Raw genomic sequence first — 21,252 nt, 5'->3', positions numbered from 1 at the left:
TGAGGAATAATAGTGGCAAGGGGATTAACTAAAAGATGCAATTTGAGGATGAGTTGAAATTTATAGAGTTTCAACATGGAGGCCTGGTGTAGGATATAAAAGTTTTCATTCCTCCCTCTTTCTCCTAGCCTTAAAAACACTATTATCCATCAAATGCAAAATAAGATGTAGGAAGGAAATCAAGTCCTTGTTCCTAAAGTGGTTTCAAATAGGAAAGTGGTAATAATACAACACTTGGAACTAGTCTTCAAGTATAATGTAGTGCATAATGGCATAGCATACTATGTCTAAAGGTTTGGGTAGGTTCTCCCATGAGGATTCACCCTACATGCGAACATAATCCTTCTTAGGGAAAAATAGTTCCCTCAAGCTCAGTTTATCAAAAACTCTAGACTATTTACATCAACTCCACCCTTGAGAGATAAATCACCAACCATCATGATGAGTTCCTTTGTCATTTGAAAAGCCACCCCATTAATGTTCACCTTCTTGTTATTCCAGGTGTTTAGAAATTGCAAGGACAAATGCTCATCATATGCTTCAATGCCTTAAATGAATGATAAGAATGCAGCTTCATGTAGATAAACCCACACCACCTTACTATCCCAAATACATTCTTCAATTTTATTTGGTTGAATTTAATCTATGAAATCCATGTCTTCACTGAGTTCAATCATCAAATCCTTAGTTTGCATCGACACCCCTTTGTTATATGTCAAAACTTGGAAGCCCTGGTAGTTTAAAGATATATTGGTAAAAGTGAACATGAGGAAGGAACCAATACCCATCATAAAATCACAAGGAATCATGATTTCCAATCTCCCTCTAGTTTGAGCATGTGTGAATGGTACCTTTCCCATCAAAGTTAACCATTGCCAACTGAGTATGTGCAGCATCCTAGAGTGCCAAAAAGTGGCAATCTAAAAAAATGTAGTTCTAAAATGAAAAGTATTTCAAAATCTATTTTGACTTTCCTCCCATCTATCCTGATATGAAATTAAAATATTAATGTCAGCTTTAAAAATGTCCTAAAAACATGTTTTTGGTCCATTCTTGTGTGCTTTTAAAATCAAACATGTGTTTGATGACTTTTTTTCACAAAAAATTGATGAAATGAAAAGGGTTTCTTAATAATATTCTTATCTTTCCATAAATGTAGTGTCTCTCTATTTACTATGAGTTTAGTAAATTAATTATTATTCATTTTCTAATGGAGTCACACATAAAGTATTAATTAAGACACTGATTGTAAAACAACTATAACTTTCAAATGGTATAACATTTTTGAAATCTAGAACATCTATCACATTATATACTTCTTCTACTATAAGGAAAATAAAATAAATATTAAATTTTGTAAATTTTTGAATTAGTTAAGGTGGTTAGACAAGAGTATTTTTCTATTCTGAAAATACTATAGGAGAAAAAATATAATTAATTGTTCCTTTGGAATAAAAATACCTAAAAATATGTGTCACATCTAGGCACGAGTCTACTTTTTATATCTAGAATCTTATTAATAAAAATTATCATTTAATTTTGATTAAGGTGGTTAGACATACCTACTTATTTTTGTCCTGAAATTTTTTTACTAGTGCATTAAATTTCAAATTTTTACCGCTCAATTTTTTCTTCCTTCAGATAAGGCTTGGTAGTTCAGAAACTAAATTCGATTTCCTATAGTTTTTGTTCTAACAATTTTTTTATAGAAAGTTCATAACAAGTATATTTAAATTGCAGGTCAAGTCAACATAACCCTGATTTGCTAAATTTGTCATCTCCACTTAAGGGCATAGTTTTGTTGACCAGGATCCTACACATACCTAGCTATAACCCTTATGCATGAAGTAAAGGACAAGGGAAATTCCATTATGTTTATTCATAATACTGGTCCTATGTGGTTTTATCATTCTAATAAAATTTTTCTGGATCTTCTTCTCTCTATTGTAATTAATGCTTATGGTGAGAGAATCACAAATTGAAATAATTGAAAAATGTTTCTAAATATTCTATACTTTCTAGCCTTTAATTTCCTACCCTCCAAGATCCATACCAAAATGCCACCTATTATGCTTCATCATATTGCACTATAATGAACCCGTTCACTTTCGACCATCATTTGTGTCAATGGTGGGGTTTGGCTGATGTCATACCATTCCTTTATTCCTTTGATGTTATGACCTATTTTAGCTAGGTCATCTACAACTCCATTACCTTCCTAATAGATGTTATCCACATGGAGTTCATGAAGCCCATCCAAAAAGGTGCAAATTTCCTCTATTGTCACTTTGATCTTCTAGCTACATCATCCTTCTCCTTTCATAGCTTTGAAAATTAACATAGAATCTCTCTTAATAACCAGTGAGGTGCTCAATCACCATCGAGGTAGGAGTAGCTATGTCCTAAAATGTATGGTTATTCCATTCCTTTCATATTTTCCATGACACATAGGGGGAAGGATTTTGCAGAAGGTTTTGAGGTATGGGTGATTAGAGGGTCCATCCCAATTAATAAACTAAAGGAGGTTCTCATTGAACCACATTTGAATATCCCACATAGAGAATCCCTCCCTCCAAACCTCAAAAGAAATGGGACAATGTATGAGGAGGTGTTTAATAGATTCTACTTCATTGTTGCATAACACACAATAATTAGCTATCTTGAATCCTTTCTTCTACAGGTTGTCAAAGGCAAGGATAGCCCCATATAGAGTTGTCCACCAAAAGAAATTTATCCTTGGTAGGATCCTAGGGTACCAAACATTCATCCACTCTCCTAGGGCTTGACCTCCCTCAAGAAAGCAATTATAAGAAGATATCACCATGAATTCTACGGAGGGGGTTAGTCTCCAGACTAAAGGATCTTCCAACATGGTAGAGGGGCACAATAATTTTGCATCTTTTCCTACAGCTCTATAAGTAATATTGAGCCATGATTGTCTAGATTATGAAGTCTTTTTCATATTCTATAACGGTTGATGTAGTTAAGAACCAGAGTACCACATTTCTAGGTAGAATAATCTCTTAGAAGTTGAAACATTGTATACATGAGAGTTCTGACCTGGAGCCATTGATTCTCCTAGAAGTCAATTTTATCCCCATTCCCTAAAACCTAGTGAGTACCTTTCTTCAAAATTCTATCTAGGTGTGAATGATATTGTTCCAATTTTTTGATCTTGGGAGGAGCATATTCTTCGAAAGATGATGATGCAATGAGTTATCGCTCTGATACCTAACCCTAAAAGGATTGTACCAAAAGGTCAAGGAGTTCATTAGTCTCCATCCAACCTTAGCCAGGAGGGCCCTATTCAAATTCTCAATCCTCATAATATTAAGACCTCCCAAGGAGTTAGTCAAAAAAATTTCTCACAACTCACCAAACATATTCTTATCTTTTCCTCCATTCTTGACCATAAAAAATTTCTCTGAAAAATCTTTATATCTACCTAAGAGTTTAAAGAGGGAAAGGAAGTACATGAGAAGGACTTTTAAGGTAGCCTAGAGTAGCTAAAGTCTCCCCATAGTGTTCAAGATTTTTCCTTTCCAGCCTGCAAGCTTCCTCTATATACATTCCACCAGTTCATTCTAGTACTGCACAATGACATCTTTAATAATGAGAGGAAGGCCAAGATAGGTATTAGGTAAGCTTTCCTCCTAGCATTCCAAAATTCTAATCACTTTTCTCCTTAGGTAATTTTCTATATTTAAAAAATACACTTTTTTTTTCAAATAATTTATACATTGACTTGAAACCTTCTTATAATAGTTAAGAAGGATCTTCCAAGTTCTTTCTTCATGAATAGAAGATAGGCAAAATAGAAAGGTGTCAACAATAAATTCTTGGAGTAGTTGTGGGGGACTCAATGATGCAAGCCTTATGCCTTTTATCTTGCCAATATTTATGAGGGATTTTAAGTTTCTACCCAAAACCTCCTCAACAATGATGAATAAGTAATGAGAAATGGGGTCTTCTTGTTGAAGACCTCGAGAGGAGGTACACAATATGCCTAGGGCTCCATTTAACAAGACCAATAACTAGACAGTGTTAGTTGTAGATACGATTATTTTGACAAAATTTTATTTGAATCCTAATTTGGTCAAAGTATCAAATAAAACTTCCCTCCTTACCTTATCATAGGCCTTAGAAATGTCAAGTTTTAGAGCCATACCTAGGTTCTAAAACTTCTCCATGCAATGGATCACCTCATGGGTTGTAATGACCATATCTGGTATCTATCTGCTAGGGAAAAATCCATTCTAGTAGAGACCTATAAAATTAATAAGAAATGTCTTAAAGTAGTTCAAAAAGACCTTAGAGAGGATCTTCTAAACCATGTTATAGAGGCTTATTGGTCTGAATTCCTTGAGATGTCTCATTACATTTGTCTTTGGTATTAACAAATGAAGCTTCCAATAGGCATGAGAAATATCATACTTGAAAATATCCTAGAAATTCTATAGGAATGTAGGGGGAAACCCATTAGGCCCCATGTCTTTAAACTGGCTCATACTAAACACAACTTTTCTCACTTCCTCCTCGATAACCTTGACAATCAAGGGATTTTTCATCTTGTCATCATCAACCAAGTTCATGATCCTTAAAATATAATCCTAAGTGTTAAACTATTTTGGTTTGGCTAGGGGTTGTAGATCTCCCAAAACTATTTAGAGACCCAGTCCTCCATCCCATCTTGCCTTGAGATTTCTTGACCATTACTATCGACCAAAAGGCTAATGGTGTTCCTCTTTTTTCTCATTGACATCAATCTATGGAAGAAGGTTGTTTTCTTATCACGCTCCTCCAGCTACTAGACTCTAGATCATTGTTTCTAGAAGACTTCCTCCTACTCCAAAAAAAATTTCTAGTTATCTCAACATTCCTTCTCCTCGTGCTAATTTCTTGAGAAGAATTACCACAAGACAGATTGTCTTGGAGGGACTCTAACTTCTTCTTAGTCATCTTATTTTCCTTAAAGATATTAGCAAATGATGATTTACTCCATCCTCCTACCTTTTTGTCGATCCTTTCTAGTTTTGTAGCAATACTTAACTTGGCCAAGCCTTGGACTGGAATGTTCCACCATTGGTCAATGCACCCTCTAAACTCTAAGTGTGAGTGCCATATTATATCATACCTAAAGGGTCTTCAACTAATTTTGTTGTTGTACTTCCATGACAATAACAACATAGAATGGTCAGAGATGGTCCTCGAGTAAGTTATTAAGGAGGTATGCGGAAGAATATCCCAACCTGCCAAGATAAGAACATGATCAAGCCTAACCTGAATAAGATTATTTACTAGTTTGTTATTTTACCATGTGAAAGGGGTTCCTTGAAGATTAATATCACTAAGATCATTCTACCCTACAAATCCTGCCAAGTCATGCATTCTCTTAGAAAAGTCCTCCAAGCCACCCATTTTCTCTAAGAGATAGAAAAGGGTGTTGAAGTCCCACATGAACAAAATGTTCTCATGCCTCAAGGAGTCAAAAGCTTTCATTGCCTCTTCATAGGCCAAAAACAACATGTTACTAGTGTTCAAGGCATATAAATTAAACATGTTCTACTTAAAAGTTTTGGAGGAAAATCCCACCAACATGAAATGGGGTCTTAGGAGGATCTCTCTACGCAAGGACTTTTATCAAGTCCAAAGATTCACAATGCCTTGCAAATGTCCCACCGTAACACTATAAGAAAAAATTATCCCTATCCATATATAGTCTGTCACTCTAGAGAATGCATGTACCAACATTTTTACTTCCTACAAAAGAATTATTTCAATGCTCAATTCTATGATATTTTGTTTAACTTCAAACTACTTCTTGGGGATATTTATCCCTCTCACATTCCTAGATATTATCTTCATCTTCTCTACATTTGGATCTCATCTAGGGTCTTCTATTTCCCCTATCCTATATCTTGGTCTGTCTCATTATGTCGTAGGTTCTTAGTTAGAGGTCTCCCCACTTTCATAGCCATCCCAACATTAGTTGTGTTTCCACACCTTAACTTCCTCTTGAGGATGGTCTATCCAACATAACTATCTAGGTTTTCATCATTGGCTTTAGTGTGAATGGGGGAATGTGTTTCAACAATACTTGGAAGTGAGACCACTAGGGTTCTATCCATGAAAAGTGAGTCATTCTCCTTTGTTAGGTAGATATTGTAGGGTCCTATGGTCTAGGATCTCCAATCCTCATTGAGGAGATTCATAAAGTAATTCTCTTTCCCCCTAATTAGCTATCTTACTGGCTTGATCTGCAATGTGGTAATCTCCCATTCCTCAAGTTAAAGAGCAACATTTCCCTCTATCGGTACTTCCAGCAATCTCCCTCTCTTCTAGGTTAGTAGTATCCCACATTTTAGAGGCCCTCTCCATTTCCTTTTTCTTGGTTCATTCTTCATCATTCTCCATGAGTCTCTCATTCTTGCTTGAACAATGACCTGCTACCCTCTCTGTATTTTGTGGGGACTCTGCATTGACCTAGTCTTTTATTTATGGAGTCTTCAAGAATTCTACCACAACCACTCTAGGTGAGGATATTTTTTCCTTAAGCTTCTCACTAGGCTTGTGGTCTACAACCAGGGGTCAAAACATATTATGACTTTGGAAAAAACGTACAAAATTCTCATATAGAATTAGTTGTGAACAAGCACCCCATTTCAATTTTAGAGCCACTATGGTTGGCAAAGGTTTATTCATCCCCATATTCACACATATTATTGCAAAACCTAGTTTGGCTTTGGAATTGGTAGATAGGTCAACCTTAATGAAATGACCAAAAGAGTCTCTAATCCACCTAAACACTCTCTCATCCCAATATTCAAGAGGAATCCTTAGTAATTTGACCCAAACATGTGTCAATCTAAATAGGTCAAGGTTAGGGGAAAAATCTGGTTACCATCTTGCGAGCATCGATAGATGTTTACCAAAGAGGCAAGAGTGTACTAGGATAATGTTATGATTTGTTTTGGTAGTGAATCTAAACATGAAGAGAGAGCTTCCCATCACAAAGTTAGTCACCAATCTAGATTGTCTCCATCTAGAAGATCACCATTTCCTAACCATGTCCACATTAGGTCAAAAGTGAAGAAACTTCCAACAAGGCTCAAGGAGAGTCCTGAGGAAATTGAATCAACCATATAATATGGGAGTGAAATCTTTAGCCCTAGAACACCTAAAACCATCATAGATTTCTTCTTATAATCGAGTTAATAGAATTTTATTTCTATTATGTAGTTTAAATTATTTTACATAATATATTACATATTTAGATAAATTGAATATTAATTACTATTAAATATAAGAATCTTTTGCAGATGACTTAAATAAGTGATGAGGTATTATAAGTGGTAGTGGTCTTGCTACCACAATCCACTGAGTTTAGCCCTTTGTTGCCTCAATTCGTATTTTACTTTTATATTATTCAATCATGATTTGAATTATGAGGAAATAAAATTTTCATAATATATGCTAAATTAGGAATTTTGGAAGAGGCTCACAACACATTTAATGAAATTGGAAAAAAGATACATTGTTCCATGAAATGTGGTAATTAGAGATTATGGTCCAAAATTTATGACATGAAAATGGTGAGATTCAAACCTAATCTATTTACCTTTGCTAGTGTTCTACAACCTATGCTAACTTGGGATATCTCGAAGTAGGAAAGGAGCTTCACCATGAAATAATTACAAAATTGTTTCAATTTTATATCTTCATAAGCAATTCACTTGTTAACATTTATGCAAAATATGGAAATTTAGAGGATGCACATGATGTACTTGACAATGTAAATGACCAAGATTTGGTTTCATGGAATACCATAGTTTTGAGGTATACATCGAATGACCATATCAATGATCCATTGAAATTATTTGATGAAATAACTCAATAAAATGTGAAATATTTGATGTCAATGATTTCTAGTTTTGAAAATCATGTTTGTAGCAAGATGGTTCTGAAGATATTTTACTTAATGAGTAAAATAGGTAGAGAAAGTGGTTCATTTACCATTTATAGTTCTCTTTCCATATGTGCCAACTTTGTAGCTCTCAAAAAAGATGAGAAAATTCACAAAAATATTATTAGAAAGGATATGGAGTCAATGAATTTATGTTAAATATTCTTTTAGACATGTATGAAAAATGTGAATGCATAAAGTTTACAAAAAATGTGTTTGACAAAATGATTCAATGAGATCTTGTGTCATGGAATATAATAATTGTTGGGTACATCATGAAAAGGCTATGGTAAGGAGTCTCTACAAATATTTGAAAAATATGCAGCATTTTTGTATCATGCCAGCTAGATTTTTCACAAGACTTTATCAACAAAATGCCAATAGAAGTTGAGGCTTCTTTATTGGGAAATTTTCTAGGAGTCTACAAAGTTTATAGAAATATTGAAATGTGATAACATGTAGCATGATAACTTTTTAAGATGAACCCTAAGATTGTTACTACTTACATAATATTGTCAATAATTTACATCAAAATTGGAAGGTGGGAAATTTTTGAAAATTTATAGCAAATGGTGACATGTGGGGATATTAAAAAAAAAAACTTTAGTGTCATTTGATTGTGCTAAAATATCAAGTAAATTTCTAAGTTGTAGGAGCTAGATCTCATATACAAATTGAGATAAGAAATGGAAAATTTGGCTAGTCTTACATATATAATAGATGGATAGATATCTAACCTAGGCCTTTTTGCTTATCTGTGGTGGACTAGATAAATTTCCCCTAACTATCTAGTAGATATAAAATGAACCCACTGCAAATATTGGAAAAAATAAGGGTACTTAATATTATCCCTTAAGTTATCTATGGAGATTTGGTTAGTAGGTAACATGATTGATGAGTTTACTTAATGATTTGAATGAAGAGAAGAGGTTAATTGTTACAAGAGAGAGGTAGTAAAGGATAATGTCCTTATCTTTCCCATTTTAGTTCTACATTTTCTTAAACACTATGAAGGGAATGCACTTTTGAAGTCTTCTATCTATTTTGTCCTAGAAAGTTGAACAATTTTTTGGAGAAAATTGACCATCCTTTTCAAACAATAAATTTTTATTCAAGATGAAGTGATCATCTAAAATAAAGCTATCAACCACAAGATCTACAAATTTTAATCTCTTTGGCAATATCTAGAAATTGTAGATAAAAAATATTATATATTGGGGCTTTGGTGTAATCTTTCTTTAGAGATATAAATTTCTAGATCTTGAAAATGCTCTTTAGATTTGTCTGGGTTAAATGATTCCTAGAATGTGATGTGGTTAGGATAATGTAATATAGTTCAATGTAGCATCTTCTCAACCTTGTAGGTGAGGTACATTATTGAAATTATAAACACATATGGTCTTATTGATTGCTTCAACTAATTTACTTGATTCAAATTGGACTATTTCTAGAAGTGGGTAGTCAGTTGTGAGGGTGGTTAAAGTTTTGGTAGTGGTGTTCAAAGATCTCATTGATCAAAATTTTTCTACCACTAGTATGTATATTCTATCTAAAATGGAATTTCCACTATGAAGTGGTCTTAATATGTAATCCAAATGGCACAACTCTACATTTTTTTTGTGCTTAAAATATTTTGTATTGTATTTCTTGAAAAGTATGTTGTATAATGTAGATTTTTTGCCTAAACTAGTATATTACAATAGGGATTCATTTGGACTTAAAATTTTGATCCCAATAGATATATTTTATTACTTTTGGGTGTGGATAGCAATGACTTTAGTTGTTCCTATCGCTACAATCCTAAGCCATGTTTCTTGTGCCAATTGCCTCAAAGTTGATGATATGTCTACAAACTTAGGAACTCCTACTCTAATACAATTTTATGAAGGTGTTAGTCTTACAATGGTTTTGACATTTGAGTGCCAACACACTTAACCACTTTTTACATTGAAGCCGAGTAGCCTTCAGGTGCCGAGTGATCTTCAAGTGCCGAGTAGCCTTCAGGTGCCGAGTGAAGATCAAGTGCTGAGTGACTTTAGGTGCCAAGCATGATACAGGAGCTGAGTGATATATAAGTGTTGAGTCACGAATGATGCTGAGCAAAACAAAAATGCAACGGGAGTAGAGTGAGATAATTTTATTACATGTGCCGAGCATCAGAAATTAGTAAGTGCCAAGTAACATAGAATTCACATATGAGTTTGTAACTTCACTAATTCAGATGTAAACCATTTTTATGGCCAACATTGAAGGATCTAGAAGGATCAAACAGATAAGATTGAATCTTTTGTTTTTCCTATGCAAACTACATGCAGCCAATTAAAAAAAAATGAAGAAGGCATGCAACCAATAAAAAAAGTGCAAGGAATGAGCAGGAAATAGAGATTCAATATGGATCATAGATCCACACCTAACCCTAAGTCTTCAAATGTCTATAAGGAAGATGAAATCTCATTGTATTATGAATGGATGAAGGAGTGTATGGGGAAACTATAGTGGAGTTCAGAGTGAAGAGTAAAAAGACTTAGAGGAAGAGAGAAGCAGTTAGACATTCAGTTGATCAGAACAAAGCAAGGGATATGAACAAATATCAGATCTCAGAGGATCAAGGTTAGAGAAAGTAGATCAAGTGCTTGTATTCAGCAATCAAGGATTGTAAGCTATCAGGTTTATTAAACCTAATACTCTCTCGCCATTGTATTAGAAAGGAAACCCTATGTTGATAGGTTAGCTTAATAGCTATTTTGTAGATCCTTTGAAAAGGTGATTAAATCCTTTAATAGGGTAACATTTCATGTGAAGTGTTTGTAAATCCTTTAACCAGGTCACTATTGACACAATGTAAAGCCTTTAACAAGGCAGGCCTTTAATAGGGTAGACCATCAGAAGTGGTTAAACATTATTGCTATAGTGATTTTTGTGGGTATCATCCCCACCCCAGTTTTACCTTCTTATTGCTAGAGGTTTTCTGGGTTACCAAAATCTCAAGTGTTATGTGGTGATGCATGTTTGTTTCTCATGATTGTTTAATGTTTATATGCATGCGTGTTAATTTCAATTATATGTTATTAAGGATTTAAAATAGGCTAAAGGCTAGTACTTCTGATTCACTCCCCCTCTCAAAAGCATTCTTCCTATTTGAATATTCCAATAGAAGGTTGTTCCCTTTAGTACCAAAAACACATAATAGAAATAAAGAAACAACAACAATTTATTAGAGAAAAATATGAGATTCTCATTACCTCATAAAGTATGAAATTATAGATTATTGGAAGTCTATTGGGAAAGTTATATACTTAGAGAGGGGGTGAACCATGATCTATAAAACAATTACTAAATTTGATAACTCCACCTAACCCTTCTAAAAATAATATCATAAATAACATAAGCATTTATTGCAATGATGTATTAGATCTAACAACTAATCACATCCATTAAACATGTAAAATAATGATAAAAAATAACAAAAAGATTTTGGTTACCCAAAAACCCTTGAAAGTGAACGTAAAATTGGGGTGGGATGATAGGTCCACAAATCTTTACTACTACAGCAATATAGTTTTCCTATTAGGGTCACAATTTTGATCACTTCTAATTACTTACCCTCTGAGGGGTTTTCCCTATTAAGAGATTACAAGACTTATTCAGTCTACATTGATTAAAGGATTTAAGACTTACAACTAAGTAAGCACTCTATTAGGAGATTTATAAAAGGTCTATTAGGAAAACTCTATTAAGAGATTTACCCTGATTCACTTGTTAAAATGTATCATCATTGATCCTTTAGTTTCCACTAAATATGTTGATTATGGATCTCCTCTTTCCAAACTCTGATTTGATCTCTAATGGGGTCTTTCTAAATTCTTCCCTTTACTACTCTGCTCAATCACTCTGTCTACTTTCACCTTCAAACTTCACTTGTAGCTTCCAAACTTCACTTCTCTTAGATACACACAAATACACCAAAAATAGGGTTTGGATCCTTCTTTTATAACCAACTAGAGAAGTTTCTAGATCAAAATCAATTATCCATATCCTTCACTTTTGTCACTTAATCCTTTCATTTTCCTGTTTGGTTAATAATCCTTACATAAGAATTAATGATCCATAATAAATCACATAATCTCCTTAAATTACTCCTCGATCATTAAGACATGCATTCAAGTCGGCTAAAAATGTTTTACAACAATATTTTTGATATTGCAAAAAAATGTGTCAAAACTAGTATACTTAGTACATGAATACTCTAATACTTAGTCATAACTAATCTTCATGGTGTCCCTTATATTTTTTCTACTCAATGCATATTGTATGATTTTGATTCTAAACACTTGACATGTATTGTACTACTTGATGACCATAAACTTTCTTGGCAATAATAACTGCTCAGCTTCAACTAAGATATGATCAAGTCCAATATACATAGCTCAACCTTAGTACAATGGCTTAGTTGTAGTGATGACCAACCAAATCTTCCTTATGAATGACTAATTGTTTGACACTAATAGAAAAAATACCTTAGGGATCAACATAGATTTCACATATACAATATGTAAAGCCACATGGTTACCATTTTTACAATTTACAACAAGATAGGGTTGCAAATTACTTTCAAGAACTGCTCTAAACAACCTACATACCTTATCTAGAAAATTTTCCACTACCAAGGAAGGTTCTAGACATTTGGCAATAAATCTTGCGGTGAATGAACCCTAAAATTATATTATTTTACTAGATGGAATTGACTAAAAATAATTACAAACTATATTTTTAGGATTTTTGGGTAGCCCAACTTTTGGAGACCATAACTTTCAAACCGTTGACCCAATTGGCTATTATAACTCCTATTAAAACATGAGATTTTTTTTTTCTGCACTAGATGATTGTGTAGCCATCCTCTAGTTGAGGTTTGACCTTATTTTTGGGCCTTTGAGGCCTTAAAAATTGAGTTGGAATTTTTGATGCCAATAATTCATACTCAAAATCTGCACTAACATCACCAATAGATAAAATATGGAAATAATAGTTGTCTAGAAGGTTGATATATCTAAGATTAACCTCCATCTATGACTTTATAACATTCTAAGCTCATTTTACCAAACCAAAAGTAAAATAGTAACCTTCCAAAAATAGAAACTCTACACTAAAACAAACCTTGTCAAATAGACAAAATTATAAATATTTTGGTGTGATGCAAAATTATCCTTACACCTAGGGTGCTCTTGCATTAATAAGTCCTAATATGAAATATATCCATGTCATATATTAAACAAGATCAAAGTAGATATTTCCTAAAAAATGAAATATATCTATTTCATATAATAAAGTATAGAAATGTATATCAGATTCTAAAACACTAAACATATCTATCATATATTGATTGTAAATGTATGATTTGAATCTTAAAATATAGAATTTAATTTTAATATCACTTAACAATAAAAAATAACCAAGAAAAGTATACAACATAAAAATTATAATTAAAAAAAAAAGAATCTATATCAAATATTTAACATCTATATTGAGATAATAACATTTAAGTATATCCATGTAATACATATTAAGGTAGATCAATCTAGGTAAGTCCTAAAACTTGAATTATATACACATGTCATAAATTGAATTAGATCAATGTAAGCAAGTCCTACAATATAAAATATATCCACATTAACTGTATTAATGTAGATAAATGTAGAAATGTCCTAAAACTGAAATATATTTACATGTCACCTATTAAAAGGATCAGTGTAAATAAATCTTAAACATAAAATATATCCCCATGTCATATATTAAAGTAGATCAATGTTGATAAGTCCTAAAATAGAAAATATATCCACATATGATGTCTTAAAGTAGATCAATGTAGACAAGTCCTAAACATGAAATATATCCGCATATCACATATTAAAATAGAGCAATGCAAATAAGTTTGAAGGCATCAAATATGCCCATGTCCTATATTAATTTAGATCAATATAGATACTTCCTAAAATATGAAATATATCCTTGTCATATATCAAAGTATATCAATTTGGATAAGTTGTAAAACTTGAAATTTACATTGGTAATATATTATTTCTATACCATCTAAAGTGCTTTAGAATGCTCAAGAAAAATATTTAATATTCTCTCACAGTCCTCAGTATCTACTCTTCACTTAAAATGTCCATGTTGAGATTTAACTATATTGATAGAAAGAGAGGTAGCAACTACTAGGTGGCTATATTGAAACACCTTAGTTTTAGGTCGATAACCAACAAATTGAATTCCATGTTACACTACTTTAATTTTCTTGAAATATATTCCCTTGGAAATAATTGAACATGCACAACATATTTAGGTCACCAATACATAATTGTAAAAAATCATTATTTAATATCCATAATTTATTTGAAACATAAACTTGAAGGGAGTAACATTTCATTTCTCTTTTTATGTATGATTTACATTGTCCTCTTTGTGGTATGACAATTGTAATTAAATCCTTCCACATTTCGAGGGTTGTTATTCATTGGAAATATATTTTGTACAAAAAAAATTATTTATATGAGATAAATGTAATATACTGCCAAATAACTAAAATTAATATCAAACCATGATTAAAATCCCTTATTGTAACTAATAGATTATACTAAAGAAATGACCAATTGATAGAATCAATCAATATATAAATATTAATTATGCAATGTGTAATTTATAACTACTGAACAATAAATAGAATTAAATATAAAGATAATGAATTTAATAAATAATCCCTAAATAATAAAATAATCCTTAAGTACATTAATAAAAATAATCCCTTACTTATCTTATTAAATAAGAGCTTTGATGAGCTAGAGTCTCACCTTATGTAAAAGGGAGAAACATGTAGCATTGGAATAAAGAATTAAGGATAAGCATATGTCATTGTAGAAGACTTATTAACATATAAAATATGTATTTAAAACTAAACATCTAATAAAACTAACTTGTATTAAAAAAGATAACTAAAACCTTTAAAAAATTATAATTTTAAGGAAACAAAAGAGTTCATATTATCATTTAGAAATCTTATATATATATATATATATATATATATATATATATATATATATATATAATTCAATAATATTTTTAATTCATCATTTTTTAAGTTTATATATAAAATAAAATCTATTCAACTAATTATTAAACTTTCTCATATTGCAAACCATCTTAATTATGATTTATATATGGGACGTGAGATCTAGAGATGTCATTTTGGAAGGTGGGACTATCTTCTTTATTCTTGTAGGTGCCATCTTCTTTGTAATGTACACAAAGCAGAGGCAACACTTGGTCACCTTTAAACTATTGCACATTAAATCTTGTTTCATTGGCGGTGGTCAAGATCCCAGCTATGCCTTGTCTACATTAAGTACACAGACTCTTGAAGCCATCTAGAGAGGAGGCATTCATAGGATATTGGGAAACCTCCAAATGGAGAAGATGGGGTGGATGTATTATGGCTAATTGGATTTTTTTATAATGAAGTCTTATTGGAGAAAATTGGGTTATATTTTATTAAATTGTTATCTTAATAGTAAGTTGTTATGGTTTTTCTGGAGGTTTAATAAAAGAATTTGACCTTCAAATGATCTTACCTCTTCACAACATATCTTTTATTTTTTATTAATTTACTCTAGGCTATATGCCATTTTCCTAAAAAATATGGATAACTGAGAAAGTAATCTCTCCTTATTTTGGTTGGATTTTATTCGGAAGAGACTATGATAAGAATACAAGATATAATATACTATTACATGGAAGAATTATGGTAATAATTCATATAAATAAAAAAATGAATACAACCAATTTTTCTTTTTTAGATTGCAAAGCTAACTAATAAACAAAAAAGAGTAAATGCCCCCAAATTAATGAGTCTATTAAGGAAGTAAATGCACATAAATGAAATAATATAACCAGTTTACAAAACTAACACCATTAAATTAATGAATCTTTTTGAGAAGTTCTTATATACATGGATGCATAATATATATGATATAATTGTATTTATGGTTCAAATCTTACATAATGATTAATTCAATAAAATTAATGAATTATTGTAATTAAATCAATGAAATTATGTGTTTTGGCATAGAAAGTGGTAACAAACATTAGAAAGGAATAAAGTTAAGAAAAATAAAGTTTCCAAATAGACTAAGTGTGAAATTAGGTTTCTAATAAAATACACTTATATGTTAAAACCACTTTCTATATAAATAGATTAGAAGATAAATAGTCGTGAATGATGCAATGATTATCCCAGTACAAAGCCAGACAGGAGCTTCATAGCAACACACTTGCAAACTCTTCAATATTTATCTATTCATAGGAGAAGCACCTTTAAATCACCTTCCCTTTAAAATAAAAGGATTCATCCACCATGTAGGAACCTTCTCTATTCAGTAACAAACTCTATTCTTTGGCAAATTTAGCCAATAAATAATAGATCTTATACCCTAAAAGCTCAAAGACAAGTGTACTAAAACAATTTTACTGGAAAAAAAGAGAGAATGTAATGGTGTCACTATAGTTACACATAGAGAATGGCTTACAATAGTCTCCATATTCCCATAATAATTTAATATCTAAAAAAGGATAAGGTTGCACCAATTCGCAATGGATTAAAATAGTGGTGATCTTCCCATAATAATTTAATAGCTAAAACAAAAAGCTAAGGTTGCACCAATCTACAACTCAGTTCAAAAAATTATTGAATAGATCTTATTGAGAATAAACAAGCCAGTAATCAGCTTCCCCCAGTTTTCCCTCTTCTCCTTTCTGGTGATGAAATCCACCCATTAATGACATGTCATGTGATTGTATCTTTATATCCTCATGTGCATATTCCGATTCATTCAACATTTAGTACTTTTTTTTTCAACCTATAAGGTTGAATCCTCCACAAATCCAAAGAACAAAATTTTTTGTTTTTATCATTGCTAGTGACACTACTACTTCAATGGAGCCAAAATGCTTGAACCAAAACATGACATGGAAATACTCAGACTAGAGAAGATATTGGAATAATTCATTCCCTTGTTTCCATAATACTTTAAGGCTTCTACTACAAATGGCATTCATTAGTCTCACCATTAGATTTATGTCTTACTCTTGCATGTGCTAGCCACTATGGAACCACACAAAAATACTTTTTCAACATGCATTGTGCCACTTGAAATCCATAATAGTCACATTAAAAACAAATGTCACTCCCTACAATCCCTTTTTTCATGCTAATGGTTGAAAACTATAGTCTTCATATACTTATAGGTAGGACTAATAACCATACTCCTAAATAAACACAACTTACTAATACATTGCCTAATGGTAACATCGGTATGGAAAGGGGATTGAAAACACATATTAATACCTAAAAATAGGTACATCAAAAGGAGAGTAGGTAAAAGGATTGTAGACTAGTCACATTGTACATTGTAATTAACAATGGTAAAGGAGGGACCACTAGCTATATGTGATTTGACCAAAGTATAATAGTAAATGGGGGAATTGGATAGAAAGTTAAGAAAGACATTGCATTTGAATGTTTATGAAGGGAGATTAATATAACCCATGGAGAAATAATAAATAATGAAAGCCTGCCAAATATGAAGTATCTTTGAATATCAAAATTATAGGGAGTCCAATATCTAAGGTATGTGATTTTCAAAGTAATATGTTTTATTCATTAAGAAAGATAACTTTCTAGCTAAGAAAATTATTATATAACTTTTCATTCACATTATTGATAAGATTATATTTATGGAAGATATTATTATAAAGGCTATAAGATATTAATATAACTCTATGTAAAGGTTCCAACATAGAATTACAACTTGAATATAGATATAAATGATTTTATTTTTGAATAAAATGAACACAATTTTTATAGTAAATATAGTTCCTTATATGAGGAATATTGAACCTATGATAATTTTGTGTTAGTTGCTAAGACTAATACCATGGAAGAATTAAAGGATACATAGCATGAGGTATGAGAGGAATTAAGATCACCATCTAACTATCATGACTATGATCTATAGATGATCCCCATGTGCCAAAATATTTTGATGATGTCAATATATGCATATGTGATTGGCCTTGGATAGACGATATCCCCATCCCAGAAGAATATTAATGAGTGTGCTCAAAGAAAAGATGGTACAATACCTAAGGTTTAGGAAACCTAATCTAGAGATGATTTTAAGATTGGGATCAAGATAGAAGGTAGAATAAAATATATTTAATCTTGTTATTGTTTGGTTATAACATTTATTTAATAGGAAACAACTATCCCAAGCTAACCCTAATAGTCAAGACATTGGAATGGTATCACATCATGACCTCACCATCCTATAGGGTGAATATAGTTGTAAATATTTCAATCAATAAAGAATGAAATGAAAAATAAACTATTGAATACATGTGTTTATTGTCAAGATGGGAGAAGAAACTTGAGATAGGTAGATTCCAAGTTGGAAAAGGACATGGGTTCCAATGCCTTGGGGAAATATTCCATGATGGGTGAGGACATGGTTTCAAATGTCCCCAAGGAAAGGTTCCAACATGGATAAGAACATGATTCCAACATCATCGAGGAAATAATCCAAGATGGGTATGAACATGTAGTCCCAATACCTAGAGGAAGCCTACCCATAGACGAGTATCTAGAACCCCACAAAAAGAATTTAATTATTTACTCTAAAGAGGTCATGTAAGAAGAAAATAGGAATTAAGTTTATTTTAATTGAATGAACACTAATGATCATGAGGATACCATTAAAGAAATTATTAACTATGAAAGAGGTTGAAACTTCAGGGACTAATCAAACCATAACTTTTGGTTATAAGTATATCAATCATATTTTGAGGAAAATCAAGACCTTCAGATCTATAACTTATCATCATATAATATTTTATCATCAAAATAAAATAAATTGATTATTCTCACCAAAATGAGATTCAATCACATGTTCACTAACAAGATTAGTATATGGAATCACTCATATCATTAAGTTTAACTGAACTTAAATTATCTTCAAACTGTAGTGCCTACCCTTGTTCACATCTTTTCTAGACATTGTTGTTGTTATTATCAGACCACGATAGACTAGTTTTATGTTGATGGATTAGTGGTATTGTTTTGAGACTATCAGACATTATGTTATGGATTCAGTGGTTACATGATGAGATCATTTAGACTTTACATTTCATGTATGCATGATGATCATTATATTGCTTTTAGTTATTGTTGATGACTAGTTAGATGGTTTATTATCTCATGTGTTTTCATATTGTATGGCATTTCTGATGTGGTTAAGGAAGGGAGTCATAGTCTCCTTCTTAGTCAAGATCTACACGATGCACCACTTCCTGCCATTGCCTATTTAGCTTAGCATTATATATATTGTATGTACATGCATGGTTTTTCTGCAGGTTGCAAGTATCAGGTATCGACTTCTCTGAATTGCCAGGATGAGAGTACCCTATTATACTATCTCAATGATAAGAGAAGGGAGATAAATTCTCAAGTCCAAATCCCAAACCCTTAAACAAATTGTCCTAGTGAGGTAGGACAAGTATCTGAATATTTTACCCACCGAATGTGTCGGATGACATATTTTGTGATTTTTAACCCTTTAGACTGATTTTGTGTGAATTGCTCTATGATGGGTTTTTATATTTTATCTTGGAGGTCTATGGTGAATTTTCTATTAATTACGTCTTAATAAATGGATTTAATTAATAAATTAATTATTTGAGAAGATTAATATAAGATATCATGGTCTTTGATATTTTGATTATAAATAATTAAATGTGAATTAATTGAGGAAAAAGGATTGAATAAAAATAAAAAATAGAAATTAAAATTACTAATAATTATAAATAATAATAAAATTAATAAATAAATAATAATAATAAAAGTTATAAAAATTAAAATGAAAGTTATAAAAATTTAAATAGAAATTATATAAAAAGTAAATTGGAGTTATAAGCTTGCCTAGGAGTTAATGCAACTTTCTATTTCTCTTATGTCAACAACACGAAGGTTAGTGCATCAATTAAGCACATGGTGTCTACAACCTTATGATTCACCTAGAAGGTTGGAAAAGACACATCCTTAGTTGGTGACACCTTCTAGCTATTTCCAGAAGCATTCTAGGTGTTTCCTGAGAGCTCTTTATATTCAGGCATTCCTAGAAGCTTAGAGATAGCATTTAGAGAGCATTTGGAGCATTGGAAGACTCAAAAATTTTGAAGAAGGGAGGAGCTTGCTCTGTGGGTTTTCTGAGGAAGAGCGAATTAGCATCAGAATCCAGGTAGATTCTTGTGATTTTACTTATGCTATTTTCACATCTTGCATTCCCTGTCTTCTTTGTGTCTTCCATATGTCTTATAAGGATTTTCCTATTTTAATTGTATGCATTCTCAATATGGGTAGTTAAAATTTATTTGAGAATCTTTTATGCATAAATTAGAAAAGAACATGGGGCTAGGGTTTAAATTCATAGACAAATCCATTAGATTAATATTTGGATAAATTTGAGATTTAAGTTTATAGGAAAATTCTAAAAATTAGAATTTTTAAATAAACTGTTTATATTTTTGAATTTGCATACACATATACATATATATATACAATTATATATATATGTATGTATGTATGTATACATGTTTATGTGCTATGATATTGATTATCTCTGCATGTACACACACACACACACACACACACACACACACACACACACACATATACATATATATATTCATTTAAAAATTGAATATCATACCATTGATCGACTACGTTTTAAAAATGTTAAACTTTGTTAAAATCAAAATTGCATATAATAATCGACGAGTTGAAATCACTTATGCAATTTAAAAAAAAGTAATACGCATAAAATGGAGGGGGACTAGACCTACGCCCCTGTGCCCATTGCGATCATAGTGTACCGGCTGTCATAGGTACTACGACGGCAGGGGTACACAATACTCGCTGACATCACAAGCCCTGCAACCGTAGGGTCCTGCGTACTGCCAGCAGCATATAATTATATATATGTGTTATAACAGTCGTTTCATATGAAATTGATTTTCATTTTTATTAAATTTTCATATGTTATATTGTATCAATCGAAATTATTAATTCGATTTTATAAAATGTAATAATAATAATTATTTATATATATATATATATATATATATATATATATATATATATATATATATATATATATATATATATATATATATATATATATATATAT

Source organism: Cupressus sempervirens, chromosome 8 (assembly GCF_028749045.1).
Source record: "Cupressus sempervirens isolate cs-2001-9-10 chromosome 8, ASM2874904v1, whole genome shotgun sequence".
NCBI classification, from domain to species: domain Eukaryota; kingdom Viridiplantae; phylum Streptophyta; class Pinopsida; order Cupressales; family Cupressaceae; genus Cupressus; species Cupressus sempervirens.
Note: the sequence above shows the minus strand (reverse complement) of the source record.